General features: G+C 40.3%; 1 protein-coding gene across 3 annotated transcripts in view; it reads right to left on the bottom strand.

Annotated features, from left to right (window-relative positions):
• LOC148032907 (pentatricopeptide repeat-containing protein At1g11290, chloroplastic-like) overlaps positions 1 to 12878 on the bottom strand; it is a 41856-nt gene extending 28978 nt beyond the window's left edge. The window contains exon 1 of one of the 3 annotated variants that reach the window (XR_015691675.1): positions 12230 to 12363. The gene's annotated coding sequence lies outside the window, so the exon portion shown is untranslated. Of the gene's footprint in view, positions 1 to 12229; positions 12364 to 12599 lie in introns of those variants that run through there. The other 2 variants (XM_087683598.1, XM_087683597.1) reach the window with 2 other exon arrangements.
• Positions 12879 to 17131: the final 4253 nt, after the last annotated feature.

Below are 17131 nucleotides of genomic sequence, written 5' to 3'. Positions count from 1 at the left end.
TAGGCATAAAATGGAGGGAGCAATAAATGTAGTTGGCCAGCATTAAATGCTCCCTAGCCCTAAAAAGGGCACTACAAAATGCCAAATATATACTACATAAAATGTTGTAGCCTCTACATCACAGATTCATACCTGAGCTGACTAATCTGCTAACATAGTTTCAGCTGGAGAAACCAGATGATGCGAATATTAGATCAAATAGACAATCCTTCACCCTTGTATTACGAAAGACGATGGATGTTAAGCAGAGGGTATTGTTACATTGACACAAACCGTCTTGCTTACCTCCATAATAATTTAAAGAGGCTAAGGTGGATGGAAATCCTTAAGGTTGCCAAGATTTATCTCTTCTATGAGGCCAAAGTAAACTCAAACATGTTCACTAGAGGACGACAAGTCAAATTAAACCGGTACATCTATGAGGAGGTTACAAAGATTATACCGGCTGATTGAGTCATGGTTATAGAACGCTCCAATTGCTACAACTACAAGAAAGTTGGATTACCTGATCTTCCCCTAAAATATGGATTTCTCAATATCCATTCACAGAATTCTAATTACTATGCTATGGATGTATCATAATGCCATGCCTAGATTGTGGTAGAAAAACCTTTTCCAAGAATAATATGAGCTCCTGAACTACTCGAATAATGTATTCCCTTCCTAAAGAATTATTTTTGTCCACCTGTTTATCTCCTTGATAATCAGGAATAGTAGGAAGATATTATCTGTTTGATGAAAAAAAAATTATGATTAAAAATTAAAACTCTCTTTTGAAGTGTAAACGCTGATCATTATCAAAAGGCCAAGTAGTACATAATTTCATTCCTAAATTAATGAAGTAGATTAAGCAAGTAAGCATCTTTTTTTTCGAATATGGTTGGAGAGAAAATTGATCATAAAAATTGCATAATTTCCCAGAACGTCACTCCGAATCTCAATATTATAGAAGTTCAAGAGAAGAAATTTCTTCTCAAGCAATACAAGTCACCAAAGTTTGATGGTAAGGAGAGGGACATTCCGACTGAAGCAAAAACATGGATAGAATCTATGGAAGACTATTTCACTATTGCTGCAGGGACTGCACTGTCAAATCAAGCCATGATTGCCAAACTAAAACTCACAGGAGATGCATGTCTTTGGTGGAAACAGTGGTGCAAGGACCAAAGAACGTCCGAAAGCGCTATCACTTGGGACAAGATTAAGGACGCTGTGCGTAGGAGATATCTTCCACCCACACATCAAGCCCAGAAGATGAATGAGTTCTTCAACCTAAAGCAATTAAGCCTAAGCCTAGAAGCTTACTACTCCAAATTCATAACACTCCTAAAATATGCACCTATGATGAATGTTTCACAGCAAGTATCCAAATTTTGCAATGGTCTAAATCCGCCCCTGAATATACACCTTGAATCAATGAGACCATCGGATTTACAAGATGCATTGATCCGAGTAGCTCCAATAGTTCAGGAGATCGAACAAAGGCCAATAAATGCAAAAATTTGGAACAAAAACAATCAGAATAAGGGCAACTTCCAAGGTTATGCAAAAAGGACCCAAGGGCAGTACCAATTAAATAGGACGAAGAAAGCCAAATCAAATGCAGTGGAAAACTTTGTACCCACAGAAAAAAGTAATGAGATTTCAAGATGCTTCTATTGCAAGGAACCATGACATTTCAAAAGGCACTGCCTGAAGCTTGGCCCAAATATCCACCAAGGTCAATTTCGCAAGCAAAGCCAAGATATGAGAGGGAAGGTTGCTGGAATAAACCTAAAGGAGATCAGTAATGATAAAGATCCCACAATGGAATCCAATATGAAAAGAGCCAGAGTACATGCCCCCTCTCAATAAGAAGGGTCCAAATCGCCAATTCTCAATAATTCAAACACCAGCAAATTATCAAGGTAAACCCTTTCGAATTTTAATCGATTGTGGAAGTAACCACTCTTTCGTATCACCAAAATGTGTGAAAAGGCTAGGCATAAACACTACTCTTGCACCTAGTTTGCTTGTGGAGTTAGCAAACGACAAAGAAATTCTATCAACACAACAAACTAGCAAGGTAGAATTTAGCTTAGGTGGCAATTCTTCCAAAATGAGCTTCCGAATTATAAATCTCAAGGCTTATGAATGTCTACTAAGTATGGATTGGTTAATTTCAAATAATGTTCATATCCATTGTGGAAAGGGCCAAATCACATTTCAAAACTCAAAGGGAGAATAAGTAACCGCTCAAGGAGAAGCAAGGAACCCTAAGGTTCGGCTAGCTAAAGCTTCCCGAATAGTAAAAGGACTAAAAAAGGGATTACCCGTCTATCTAATTAAACTCAACAAGGCTACGCAGGATAGTGAAGCCAAGGATCAACCATCTCATGAAATTCAACTCATTCCAGACGCTACCCCTGTTGCCAAGCGGCCCTACCGAATGTCAATTCTTGAAGCCATTGAGTTTAAAAAACAACTCAAGCAGCTATTAGACTAGGGATACATCCGGCCAAGTAATTCAGCATGGGGAGCCCTGGTACTATTTCAGCAAAAGAAAGACGGGACACTCCGCCTTTGTATCGATTACCGTGAATTCAACTAGGTGACAGTGAAAAACAAATATCCAATCCCCAAGATAGACCAGTTGCTTGACCGACTCCAGGGAGCAAAGGTCTTTTCAAAGATCGTCTCAGATCATGCTATTATCAAATAAGAATTAGGAAGGAAGATATCCCAAAAACTACTTTTAACACAAGATACGGTTATTATGAGTTTATTGTGATGTCATTTGAATTAACAAATGCTCATGCCACCTTCAACAAATTGATGCAAGACATTTTCCGACCCTACCTTGACGACTTTGTTCTTGTCTTCTTTGATGATATCTTAACATATTCCAAGAATAAGGAAGACCATGGACCACAACTACGAGTAGTTCTTAAAACAATGAGAGCCCACAAACTGTATGCTAAAAAGAAGAAATGTGCCTTCTTCAAGAAGCAGATTGAATATTTAGGATTCATAGTATTGACAGATGGCATTTCAGTAGATCTTATCAAGGTCCAAGATGTACAAGATTAGCCACCCCCAACAATGGTCAAGGAAGTGCGAAGCTTTCTAGGGCTAACGGGTTGGTATAGAGTCTTCATTAAAGACTATGCCTCAATCGCCATGCCTCTCACCGACCTCAAAAAGCAAGACTCTATTATATGGACGTCTGCCAGACAATCTAGCTTTGAGAAGCTTAAGCAGAGTTTGGTAACTGCATCTATCTTAAAGCTACCTAACCTGAGCAAAGAATTCAAAGTCATAATTGACACAAGCTCTCTTGCTTTGGGTAGAACATCCAATAGCCTATGCTTCAAGAAAATTAAAGATCCACGAAAGAAACTATGCCACACATGATCTAGAATTACTTGTTGTAATTCATGCCTTTAAACTACGGAGACATTATCTGCTTGGTAATAGGTTTTCTCTAGTTACTGATCATAAAAGTCTAAAGTGGATTTTTACTCAACTAGATCTCAATACGAGACAAAACCGATGGATTGAGACCTTGCAGGAATTTTGAAATCAAATATAGACCAGGCAAGGAGAATGTGATTGCAGATGCCCTAAGCCGTAAATCATTTCTTAATGCCCTGATCCTAGAGGAACCCTCTAGGAATGGAACTCCTACTGCAATGATTTCAATGCCCAATAACCCTCTCAGAGAAATGGCTAAAGAAGAGGTAGTGAAGGATCCAAGCTATCAGAGATTGTTAAGAGAAATTTCCGTCAAGAATTCAAATCCAAAACTCAAGACTAAGTATCAAGATTTTTCCATAAACAAGGAGCTTGCCTATTTCAAGACAAGACTATGTATTCTTGCAAAGTCTGGAACTCGAAAAGAAAATACTTTGGAAAGCTCACAATTCTCCATTTTCGGGTCATCCTGGTTATGCTAAGACTCTTAATACAGTCAAAAGAAGCTTCTATTGGGAAAGACTCAAGGGTGATGTACTCAAGTATGTCACCGAATGCCTAAACTACCAACGAATTAAGGTTGAACGTGTCAAGTTGCCAGGAAAGCTCCAACCACTTGATATCCCTCAAATGAAATGGGAGTATATCAGCATGGACTTCATAGTTGGATTACCCCTGGTACAAGGAGGATATAACTCCATAATGATAGTCATTGATACAAAAGTAACATACCTTATTCCTGTAAAAACCAATTACAAGGCTTTCAATATTGAAAAGCTTTTCATTAAGGAAATTTTCAAGTTACATGGATTACCCCAGAGAATCATCAGCGACCGCGATTCTCTCTTCACATCAAACTTTTGAAAGAGTTTGTTCAAAGCTCTAGGAACCCAGCTCTGCTTCAGTATTGTTACCATCCCCAAACCGATGGTCAAATAGAGCAAATCAACCAAGTTATTGAAGACATCAGATTGCATCTCGAAAGCTTCCAGTTTGTTAATTTGCTAAGATACCCTCCATAAAAAGCTCCTCTTTTTTGCCACAACCCTTCTTCTTCAATTTAACTATAAATAAAAGGCAAGAGGAACCATTCGAGGGCAGCCTAAGCAAGAGAGAAGAGGCTCTTCTCAAGAGTATAGAGCAAGAGGGAGTGGGACAAGAGAAGCATAAGGACGGGAATTCTCGTCACGAAGACAAGGAGGATACTCCGCAGTTCTTGGAATTGAATCCCCTATTCCTTCTACCCCCACTTCTCTATGGGATCAAGACTCTACTCAAATTTTCTACATTCCTAGTAATCGCCATCCCCCATCAATCAAATTCCTATCAGTCCAATTGCGACAACCCCAAGCTCTCTTGCCAAAAATCCCCTTTACAATCTCGCAATTAAAGACCATGACTCCGAAGAAGAAAACTATGAACGTCACGGAGGCAGAAGCTGTCAATAATGCTGCGAACACAATCACTACAAACGGAATGACGAGTGCTAGGATTACAAACGAAGCTACAAATACCATCAACCAAGCACTCGTCATGGATCCCCAAGTACTATATATTGATAATAAAAGCAGCTAGCATGCCATCATCCTGGATTGGCAATAAAAAGTTGCATTCATAAAATAGAATTTTATTTATTTCATGCATATAATCTTTTGAAAGAATTCTTAACCGCAAATTCCAAGGGGTAATTTGGATTTGTACAAGATGTACCAAGGAGAGTACAAGGAAGGTATTGTGTCCCTAAAAGACTTAATATTTTTTATTTGTATTAATCTAACGAAACCTCTGATGGATAAACACGGATGCTAATTCTCGGTATATAAAAGACCTTGAGATGAAATTGTCAAAAGAATACTTTTCGTAATAAAACTAATTACGATCTTTTTTTTAATCACGGACAAGGACCCACGAAACTCCATTCAGAAAAGTCTACCAAGGGAGTTATTCTCTAAAAAATAGAATTCTTATTTAGATTCGGTTCGAACTAGATCTTGAGGAAAGGGAAATCCGAGAAGACTATTGGAAGATGTTGCCACTTACGCTAAGTTTTGCCTTGATATTATTATTTTTGGAAAGAAAAGATTTGTCTTGAAAATAAATTTGTTAAAAGTTTATGCATAATGCATTTGAAATAATATGTTTGTGATTGTAAGTTAGGTAGCAATATTTCCTATTATCATCAGGCTAAAATATGGATGATCGGATACAGATTATCGACTACGCAGTATTCCGATGAGCACAGAACGCCGACTGAGGCAATGTTCTTAATGGCGCTAGACCTCCCTAAGGCCAGCGTGAATAAAACGTACTCCAAGGGGTTTTCTTTTTTTGTTTCACGTTAGTGAGTCTAGACCAATCATGACGTGAAAAGTCTTGTCATAGGGAACTTTAGTCAGCAGGAGGAGGTGAGGATACCAAGGGGCTGTGGTCATAAACTCCTTAGGCTCTTATAAACTACCAACTACCCTTCGAATTCCAAATAGTATCCTAGAAGTTCCAATACTAGTGTAGGAACTAAACTTGGAGAGAATCGACATCATTCTAGTTAGAACAAAAAACATTGTAAAATGTTATTTTTCTTAAAGGAAATATTGAGAAAGGATTGCTTAACTCTGTTTTTGAGTCATGAATTAAAAACGTGTAATGAATTTGTATCAAGAGATAATTCGAAGAAGTTATTTTTATATGTTGAACCTAAGATGGTAGGTAATTAGGTAATTAAAAATACTCTCTCAAGCGAAGTGAGAGGATGGACCCCGATGGATCCAGACCTATCGTTGGGTGGTCTCGATAAGCTGAGAGCTTTCCTAAGAAGGAATAAAAAATCACATTTTTTATGAACCATTAGAGATTAGAAAGCCTGACTTGCATCATTGTAGAACCATGGGTAGAAGGGATCAAAGTGCCACACCCCTCTTTGTCTCCCATTCTCTTTGAACCTAGCACAACACAAGCCCGTTTCAATCAGCAATTTTTATAAGGAATGGAAACTCGAACCACTGACACTAATCAACCGTTAGTAGTTGATTTGACCAAAAAGACTCACGTCGATCCTCGTGAGAATGGGCAGAACTTCCACTGTAGGGTAGACTCAAGCGAGCCGCTAGTTAGTAAACTCCGAGGGTTTTCATCAAAATCCCAAATGGCATTTTCTAGGACATCTCTTGATGGGCTACTAAGGACCTACCGCCAAGGAAGCACCTTGGGCAGGCACGTTACAGATCCTCAAGGTGGAGACATACGTAGACATTCTCTCTACATCCGTGTATATTTCTGCATATAGCTTTACACTACAAATTTTCTGCATTTCACTGTCTCTTTTTCTCTCTCTCTATTCACTCTTTGTCTTAGTCATTCGCTTTTGCATTACTTCACTCTGACATGGTATCAAAGCATTGAAGGACTAATCTAGACCTACCTGAAGAGGAGATTTCAGCGCGATACAAGGCTGTGTTTTCAGTGTTCAAGGGCGAGCAGGAGGGCTGCGCATCAAGGCAAGGCTGAGACGAGAGTGGGCATGCAAGAAAGGAGAAGATTTGCTGAAGCTGCTACTAGTTTTTGCTATTAGAGAAGGAAGAAGGCTGTGTTTTGGGCATTCAAGTGCAAATTTTATCTTTTCATCGCCTCCAACGGGTGAAGAAGGAGCGGGACGAGCGGACAAGAGCCCTAGCAGGCTGTATTCTCACAGTCAGAGGGGGCTGCTTTTTGTGTTTTGTGCAAGCATTATAGGTGAATTTGTCTTTTGAGACCGAGACAAAGTTTCAGGCGATCATGGACCGGAACATGCCCGTCTTACCGACTCTTCCATCAAATCAAAAGCTCAATGGTGAGAATTACCGCATCTAGCAGGTTATGCTGCTTGCCATTCTAGAGTCCTATGATTTGGCGGAGCTTGTTACGGCCGCTATTCATCGTTCTTCTTCACGAGATGAGTCCCGACTTTCTTTCAGTTAATAAGGTGAAGTTGGCAAAGGCTCAAGCACATTGGGATTACCTCAATGCTCATATTCACTTGTTTTTATTTCTATCATGTACTATACCTATTATCTCTCATATTGAGTATTTGACGGTGGCCCAGGAGATATGGCTAGAGCTTGATCAGATGTACAATCAAATGATCATCATGAAGCAAGCTTCTTTAAAAGTGTAGATGCGGACTGTGAGTGTCAACAAGTCATCTTCTATGCGGGAGCATATCAACAAGCTAAGGTAGCTTCAGATGCAGGTTCAAAACGCAAGGAAGGTGATCACTTCTATAGACATGGCGATAACTCTTGTTTCACAGTTACTGCCCCGTTTCAGTGATTTTTATTCTGCCTTGATTGTTTCAAGGCGGTTTGAGACTCTTCAAGGGAAAGAGTTGGTTTCTATTGTCTTGGAGGAGAAATTGAAAGGGAGCAATGCTTCTAAATCTAAGGCCTTGGTTGGTCAGTCCTCTCAGAAGAAGGGAAAGGACCAAAAGAAGGAGAAAAAATCCAAAAGAAAAGGAATCTACTTGCCACATCTGTGGCAAAATAAGTCACTGGAAAAAGAATTACCCCAATAAGGAGAAGAAAGAAAAATCTTCAAAGGATTTCGGAGCGGTGGTTGCTCCCTCATCCAGCTACTTTCATCCACTTGGAGGTGGTTGAGGATTCGACCCTAACAACTTCTGACGTTGCGTTGACGGCCTGATATACTTGGGAGTGGATTGTTAATAGTGGTGCCTCATGACACATGACTCCTTTAGCAAGTGTTGCTCATTTGCGGCCTTCGCATGGCTAGATTCTCATCGATGATAATTCATCTATTCTTATACAAGGACGATGTGACATGCATTTTATTCCAAATGAACGAGGTGGTGCCCATACATCCGAGGTGCTTTATATGCCGACCCTAGGATACCATCTACTTTCGGTGCACAAGATTTGTGTCCTCGGCCTCTTGGTCGAATTTAATGTGGATTCTTTTCGGATTCTTGATCATGGATTGAGACAGGTTCTTTCTTCAAGTTATGAGGAGAATGGAATCTACAAGTTACGGTCTTCTTCTGCCTTGACTTCTTCTTAGAAGATTGTTCTAATAGATAGCACAACACAAGAGGAGAAAACAAAAGAAAACAAAAGAATATGAATGCAGTAATGGAAGCATACAAGATTGTTGTAATAAACTGCATAGCACAAGAGAGAAGAGAAAACAAAAGAACAATCCAAAGGGAGAACTCAGAGATATACTCTAGAAATGGAATCCATATACCAAACACGAGATAGTCGTGTACAACAATGAGTCACTGGCTGTGTGGACAATGGCACTAGCTCCCTCTCTCCAACATGACTTGCACTAAGAATCCACAAGTGAATGATAATCAAAATAAGGAGGAGGGAGCCGAATAAATAGGCATAAAATAATGCCAATAAAATAACAGATCGGCCAACATCAATATGCAATCGGCCAACAATAAATGGCCTAAATCATCAGAATGATGACACTAAAAGATATCTAAAATAGCCTGCAATGCCTAGCCCACGACTACATGACAGTATTAGACTGATGGCGACAACTCCAGATAATGATATCAGTAGACACAGGGTGCAAATCGCAGGCAACAACTCCAATGTACTAGGTTATGACTCACAAGTGGAGCCAAAGGCTGGAATCGGATGCCAAATTGTAGTAGAAAACAATGGGAAGCTCTAGCCGCGATGTCCTCCGTGAACAGGGTGTGGGCAGTAAAATACCGCTCTTGAAACCTGCAAAAACGAGATTAAGGATAAGTGGCAAGTTGCATGCTTGTTTAGAAAGTTTGGGGCACCCAAAGTAGAGTTTTGCATGTGGGATCCAATAACTCTCTAGGATCACATTTCTTTTTAAAACAACAAGGTTTCTTCATTAATGAAGCATGTTTTGGGGCTGTTTAAGTCAGGCCACTGAAATTTTAGCTCAACAGACACAAGGAGGCAGCGCTGGCTACAAGACAACAATATCTGCAATAACTAACGAGAATTGAGTGCAAGTAGACGGCTACCTAGAACCAATGGCACAACTAGCGAGTAGCTTGGTGGGACTGGCAACTTGTGTGGCAGCTATAGTGCTGTAGTGGCACACTAGCTGGCGATGTGAGGGGCTCTGCAAAAGTAGTGAACAAAGCTAGAGAAGGCAGCCCTATGAAGGCAATAGATAGCATTGGAGTAGCTCAGCGAGCAGCACGATAGTGAAGCAACTCGATGATTTTAGTGGCTGAGTCAGAAACAACAACTAGAAACCTAAGTGGAAGCCGAGTTGAGATCTCAATGGCAGCAATGGTAGCAATGGCAGCTCAAGAGCTAGATGGTGGCAATGGTGGCAATGGCAGCTCAAGAGCTACATGGTGACAATGGTGGTGGTGAGATATGGCTCTAATACTGTTGTTCAATCAATACACAGTTGCCTGCACACACACTCAATGAATAGTGAACAACAAGAAAGAGAGTGTGTGTTAGCATGTCACAATCACTAATGTGAGAATAATAGAATTGAAGTACAATCCTAAGAGATTATATAGTACCACACCCTAAAGAGTGTTCACATGAGAAAAAACCCTTCTCTAACAAGAAGGTAAAAAGTGAGTGTATTGATCCGAGAAAATCACAAAAAAATATTTGCCTAACACTTTTTTGATTTTTTGTACATTTGGAGGTTTGAAATAAAGAAGAGGGTAGGAAGAACCTCTTGGAAAATCCACGAAATCACTAGAGGGAAATATTTCATAGACCGGTTTACCAAGAGAGGGTGAAGAGTAAAGATCAATGGAGGAAAGTAAAGGGAAAATGTGTAATGTGAAAAAAAAATACATGAAATGAATTTGAAGCCATCCAAATGGCATGTGAGGCTCATAATGTCATGGCTTTGGAGCCTTATGATTATTCAAACAAATGGGACCCTTCTTAGAAGCATTAGTGGAAGAAAAATCAGGCACATGATTTTGTAAGATTTTTTAAAAATACTTCCACTCCGATCTAAAAAAACTTTTCAACATGAAAGTTGTAACGCGTGAGTTGAAGTTTCGGCTGGTATTTTTTTATAATTTTTTGGAGCTACGAGTCAGGAGATATGGCCAAAATGGTGGACGCCAACTTTTTCCAACTGCGATGGAGACCACCTCCTAATTTTATACACACCCACACTTTCTTCCCCACACTTAACACTTCCATAAAATATCATTCATTAGACTCCCAACCCTTTCCCCTCTCTTTCCTTTCTCTTAAGCTAATAAATCATTAGAATTCCCCTCCTAAATCACCCTCAAATCATCCTTAATTGTAGTAGTAATGTTAAATTATCACCACTCTCTCTCCATTATTACTAGATATGATCTTATTTTATGAAGATTCTCTATATTTTTTTATAGGAGAGCTCTTGGACTCAAGCTATAGGGGGGGAAATGGAAACAACTCACCTATGATGGAACTTGATTAAGTACAAAATTGGTCAACAAAACATCTAGATGGAGCTTCCACATTGGTGGAGCCGTCTTAATGCAGCTTTGGTGGTATTAATTCCTATTCTATCTTAACCTCCTCCCTAAACACCCTCAAGGCCTATATAAAGAGAGCTTCTCTTTTGTAATTTGCAAGAGAGAGCCAAGAGGCCTTCTTCAGCCCTATTGAGCCTTCCCTATTCTCTCTCATGAGCTTATGCAGTTCATTCCCTTACTATAGCTTATGCATGCTCTACAGTGTAATAAGCCCATGCTATTGGTGTCCATATTGTGTATATTGGTTATGTCTTGAGGGTTCTCCATCTCTTGTGCCCTCTTAAGTTTTATTGATTCATCTATTTTTTGTAGTTCTCTCTCTCTCTCTCTCTCTCTCTCTCTCTCTCTCTTAGTTTTCCTCTCTTCTCCCTCACAAGCTCCTCTCCCTCTTGCATAGCGTCCTAGTCCGCTCTTCCATTACTAAGTGGTGCCCTTACCTCATTCACTTTGTGGCAGAAGGGAGTTTGACATAAAATAGAGACTGCCATACCGAATTTCCTTCGTCATGTATATGGGAAGCATTCAAAAGCATTCAACTACATCAATGTGCTTCAAGTTCGTAAGCCAAAAGTCCAAAGGCTCACCATACTACTAGATGCACACATCTAACTATGGCACCACCTTGGTCAATTGATCCAAGTATGGAGGCCAAGCTCCAATCTTAGGTGGTGATAGACCCCACATACTTAAGAAAAAAAGAGTGTAGTTGTAGACACAACAAGTCAACAACCACATAGTGTGCCTATGGCAGAGCTTAGGTGGAGGATCCACTTTGTCATGGAGTTTGTCATTTATCAAGAGGCTTTTCTTTTGCATGATGGGTGGATTGATGATACTATAATCAAAGGCATTTGATTGCTTGAACTTCAAAATGTGATGATAAGTTCACCAATACCTTTTGGAAGGCTTATTTCATGATCTTCATTCTATGCTATCCTTTTCTACAGCATTCCATCCTTAGACCAAGGGTTAGATGAACAGCATAGGAAAAAAAAAAAAGGGATTCCACTAAATGCAGTGCTTTTGTCAGGATCAGCAGAGTACTGACATTTGTGGAGCATGACATTGCAGAATACCTAACCAGGCATACTCCCGTATGCAGTGAAAACTGTGACATGTTTCTGTGTGTATAATAATCTAGCTTTAGGTGTTTGGGATGAGCTCAAAATAGAGATTTTAGTTTTCTTTTAGAGAAAAGTGAAAATTCTATTAACACACATCAGAACAAAGTGTCCCAAGGCAAAACCAATTACAAAGCAGCCCTACAAGGGGGAAGTCTATTACAAAGCTTGAGAGACTGGGTACTTGAGTGAACACCCAGTCAGGAGGTCTATAATGCCAAACCATGTGGGTCTGTAAGAGGAAAAAGGTGCCAGAATCCCATGTCGTGAGAAAAGCATCTCTCCTCTTCATCATAGTCTCCAAGCTGCCCTGTATTCTCTCCCATCTCCCACAAAGAGTATGCATAGTCTCTGTCCAGATCCTGGTGACACCTAAAACATACAAAACTTCAAATGGGAATGCACAAAGGATCAAGTTGCATTTAGTGAATAGAAAACTAGTTACGACAAGTGTTATCCTGAAGTAACTACTCTCGTTTATAGAACGACGGCAATTGAAGAGCTCTGAGAACAAGATGATGTCCAGCATGTACCTGCTTTACCCTGCGGTTGAGAACTTTAACAACAGCTTTGCATTTGTTTGATAGACATGGTCGTCACCGCCGCCCCTCCACCAACCTTCGTGAGGTTGAATTTAGAAAATCTTGCGGATTTCATCCGCAGTGCAAAGCGCTGAAGGTGCAGTGGAGTGGAACGACGGCCAATCTTTCCCCAAAAGTACGTGTATATGTGTTCATGAAAGATGGGGAAATCGCACCTTCCCCTATAAGTAGCATTTTTGTATCACTCTTATATTTTTACCAAAACTAGAAACCCACCACGCCCCAGTCTTTGACCAAGCAACTTTCCCTATAATATATATATATATTGCAAGGTACTCTTCAACAATGATGCAAATGAGATGACAGGTACAAGGTGGTGCGAGATCAACACATTGGAATGCGATCTAACAAGATGGAGTCTAAGCTTTTTCTTCTTATTACTTTGGGGAATTCTTGTTTGTAATTGTCATGGCTACGTGATGCTTATCGGACAGGACAGTAGTAAGTGCATATTGTCATTAAGTCTATTGATGAGCCCTTCTTGATATATCCATGTATATGTCCTGTGATATCCTCCTGTTACCAGACCTGCCTGTTGACCTAAGGTATCCTCTTGGTTACAGGACCAACCTATCTAGTTCTCGATATCTATTCTAATACCAAATATTGGGGTGTTCGAAACCCATTTTGTGCTCTCAACTTCACTACCATCTAGAGTCACACCAAGTATCACTGCAACTTGAATCAATCCTCAAAGATTGGTTGGTTCAAGTCCTTCAACCACGATGCAAGCCATAGCATCAAGCCAACCAAGGGGTAGAAAGAGGAAGAGCACTGACATATGGTGACTACCACAAATTGTGTTACTCCTTAACTGTACAAAGATATGTGGATTTCTCTTAATAGGGAATCACAAGTGGGGAACGTATTTTTCTAACAAATAGTGTAAATCTAAATGGAAAAATATAAAGGAAACGTTTATGAAGGAGAAACAAAAGGAGTCTTCCTTGGGTAGTGAGCCATATGAATGGGAATACTTCTTTAAGATGTTAGACATGATTGGGGCCACACTAGAGATAAGTCATTTGAATTATAGTTTTACAAAAGAAGACTTTGTTGCTCCCAAGATAGTACCTCCTTGGTAGAGGATAAAGGCATAGTCATGGGGGATGTTGATGGGGTGGCTACTATGGAGTGTCGGGGGGATGTTGAGGGGGTGGTTGCTACAGAGTGTGGGGATGATGACATGGATACTCCAACCAAAACTACAAAGATTAACAAAAAGATGAAGGGATCCCTAGGCGTGGAATTGGATAGGCCATCCAAGGGCAAAAGACAAAGAACGGCAAGACAAAATTTGGCATTGGAAGGCCTTGGAGCATCATTCAATGCACGCAATATGGGAGTGTTTGCAAAGGCATTCAAGTATGGGGAGGTATAATGAATGGAGTTGGAAGTGAAGTGGAGGGAGATACAATTGCAAAGTGCATAGCTCCTTGCTCCTCGAAAGAACACATCAAAAGAAACTAATGGCAGTAGATGAACCCCACGTAATTCAAATAACCACACTTATGTATACTTTATATTTCTTAGTGGTTTGCTTTAGTGGAGTTTAGGGCACTTGCCATTCATGTTACCACCCTCATATGCTTTCTTGTTGTTACCATGCTTTGTTATCATGAATCTATCATAAAGTTATGGCACTTGAGCTCAATTCAAAATGATAATGAAGAATTGGATCAATGTATTTCAGATATAGTGGTTGAATACCTTAATTTGTGTTTCGATAAAACATAGAAGAACAATCAATATGAATAGCTCTTGAAGAATGAGCATCTCCTTGAACTGCCTATAAATGGACGAGGCCTTCCAATGTGCAACATCATTGATTCCACTTGGTGCTAGCCCAGAGACGAGGAAGGGCGTGGTAAACGACGACACACAAACGTCCCATATGCACTTGTGTGCATCACAAACCACTTGCAAAAGCACCAAGTGAAAGCGGTGCATGTATTAGAACTACACTTGAAAGTGTAAGGCTTTTGAGAGTGCTTTATGTGTGTGCCATCTGTAGCACCACACGTTTGGAAACTACTCATGACTTTTCACATCTGGTCAGTTATAAAGGTTTAAAATACCCTTACAAAACCAAATAAGGAACTCCTAAGTTATGCCTTAATCATGCCTTTAACACTAGTACACCCGGTGATTACTATTTTTCCAAAATAGTAGACCTGAATCCACAAAATCCCTTGATTTCATTTCAGTCTCATGAGAATTTTATTCCTGCATTCCTGACTGTCAATTCTGCTTTGCTAGAATATCAGTTAAATCTTATTGAATTGATTTCTCAATCTTTGCATCACTTTTGCTTTCTTTCTCTCCTCTTGGAACAACTTCATCAATTTGGGTTGCTGAAAATGAATTTGTGTCCACTTCCACCAAATTCAAATCAGCATCTTGGAACTTATTGAGCAAAAACAACTTTAGTCTAAAACCATTCACAAGTTTATCCAATAATTTACCCTCCAAATCAGCCAACTAAAATGTTCCTTGCCCTAAGTCCTTAAAAATTCTATATGTCCCACATACCTGAGTTATAATTTGCCAGGATGCTTGCCCAATTTAGAGCTATACATTAAGACCAAATTTCCTGTTTGAAATTTTTCTTCTTCAAGTATTGATTCAGCCATGCAGATCTTCTATTCTGAATTGTAGTAGCCACATAAGCACTGCGAAAATTGTCTTCATCCAAAGACATCAACCGCTCCAATCTCTGTTTAAGTGAATCCTCCTGTGTTAATCTATTTGAAACTGCCACCCTGTTAACGGTTAACATTACCCTCCTCCTAGACTAGTGCCAGTCCCATGGCACTCACCATCGTAGGTAGCAGGCTTTGACATGCACTGAAGACGTGGGTGGAAGGGACATCGGTGGTTGCCGTGGAGGAGTGTTGGTGGTGGTGTGGAGGAATGTCGTTGGGGGCACGTTGGTGGCCTAGGTGGCTGGTGGTAGGGTTGTTGGAGTTGGTGGTAGGGCTGTTCTTTGTTGGAGATTGCACTGATGGCCAGCACAAGTATTGGTTTGTTGGGGATTCTGCATAAGATGATTCTTGGCAGGCTTACAGGATGATAAAGGATAAGAATTCAAAGTTGGGTGTCGATGAAGAACGAACGACACTTTTGTTGGAGTCTTCAATACCTGCAATTGAAAACCTTCATAGGTGGTCTCTCCCTAGGGGTAGTGCTAGTCTTCTCTATCGTGCACAAGACATAGTTCAATTACTTTGGGATACGGGTCGAACTCTAAGCAAGCTAAGAGTATTGTCCTGCACTTGAGGACCCAAACTGTGTATATATTTCGGTGCAGAGATTATGCGAGTGCTCGTGCATACTTAGATATTATGTAGTTAGAAGACCGTGGGCTAGTTTCTCGTAACAATGTGTGGATGAAGCAAAGTTCTCCATGTTGAGAAGAAGCACACGTGGAGGTGTATGAGACATCCTTTGCGTTGTGACTGCACGACATAGCATAATTGAACACAGGGACACTGCACATTCGAAAGCTAGGAGCTATTGGACTTGCTTGATGAGGACAATGTACTTTTCATGGCCATTCGTGCGGTGCTTACCACAATTGATTGCAATGGTATTAAGGCAGAGTATAAGAGGGAATCGTGCGAATGGGTCAGAGTGATAGGTCTAACCATTGGCGAGACAAGCTCCCTAGGTATGTCCTGCCCTTGAGGTGCCCTGAACAATTGTGGGTGATGCTAAAGGGCTAGGGGACTAGGAACAGAGCCAGTTGACCAAGATCACTGGACGTACCTAATTTGAGGACCCCTAGGTGATGTGATGTGATCGTGGGTGCTTCGTATCTTTTAGTTAGTTTTTCTTTTCTTTTCTTTTTTTCTTTTCCGTTTTCTTTTTTGTTTCCTTTTCTTGTTCTTTTTTCTTTCTTTCTCTCTTTCTTTCTTTCTTTCTTTCTTTCTTTCTCTCTCTTTTTTTTTTTGAACTTTCCTGCGTACAACCATTGCAATATGTTGAGGCTATTAGCCTTTCAATGGGTTGGGAAATGTCAAGCTTCGAAGGCTCAGGAAATGGATATTACGTTGATGATTGTGCCCTATCCTCATTGTTAGAGAAGCAGTCATTGAAATGGGGAGATACACTTGAGATATTGCAACCCTCTTTGGAATGTGCGATGTTGGTACAATTGGGGTAACAGCTGCCGTGAGTGCTCGGCGCAGAGTGTCACCCAGAAAGAGGAAGTGGTTAAGATAATGCTTTGGGCCATGCGACGTGGGCACTCGTACGAGTGATTTTTGCTTTCGACAATGTGGCTTTGTCAGCGGCTCTTTGTGGGGTTCGATAGTCTTGTGGTGACTTGGGCATTGAACACTTTCGCACAAAGACCTACGTCATCCTACATCCACTTGTCACTTCATGAGAGTGCATGCACGGCATATGCCGCAACTATAATAAACCAGTGCATCGCAAGTAGACATCACTTATCTGAATTC

Source organism: Lygodium microphyllum, chromosome 8, assembly GCF_053477565.2.
Source record: "Lygodium microphyllum isolate KBCC chromosome 8, Lygodium_microphyllum_v1.1.10, whole genome shotgun sequence".
Classification (NCBI taxonomy): domain Eukaryota; kingdom Viridiplantae; phylum Streptophyta; class Polypodiopsida; order Schizaeales; family Lygodiaceae; genus Lygodium; species Lygodium microphyllum.
Note: the sequence above shows the minus strand (reverse complement) of the source record. Positions and strands in the feature narration are given on the sequence as shown.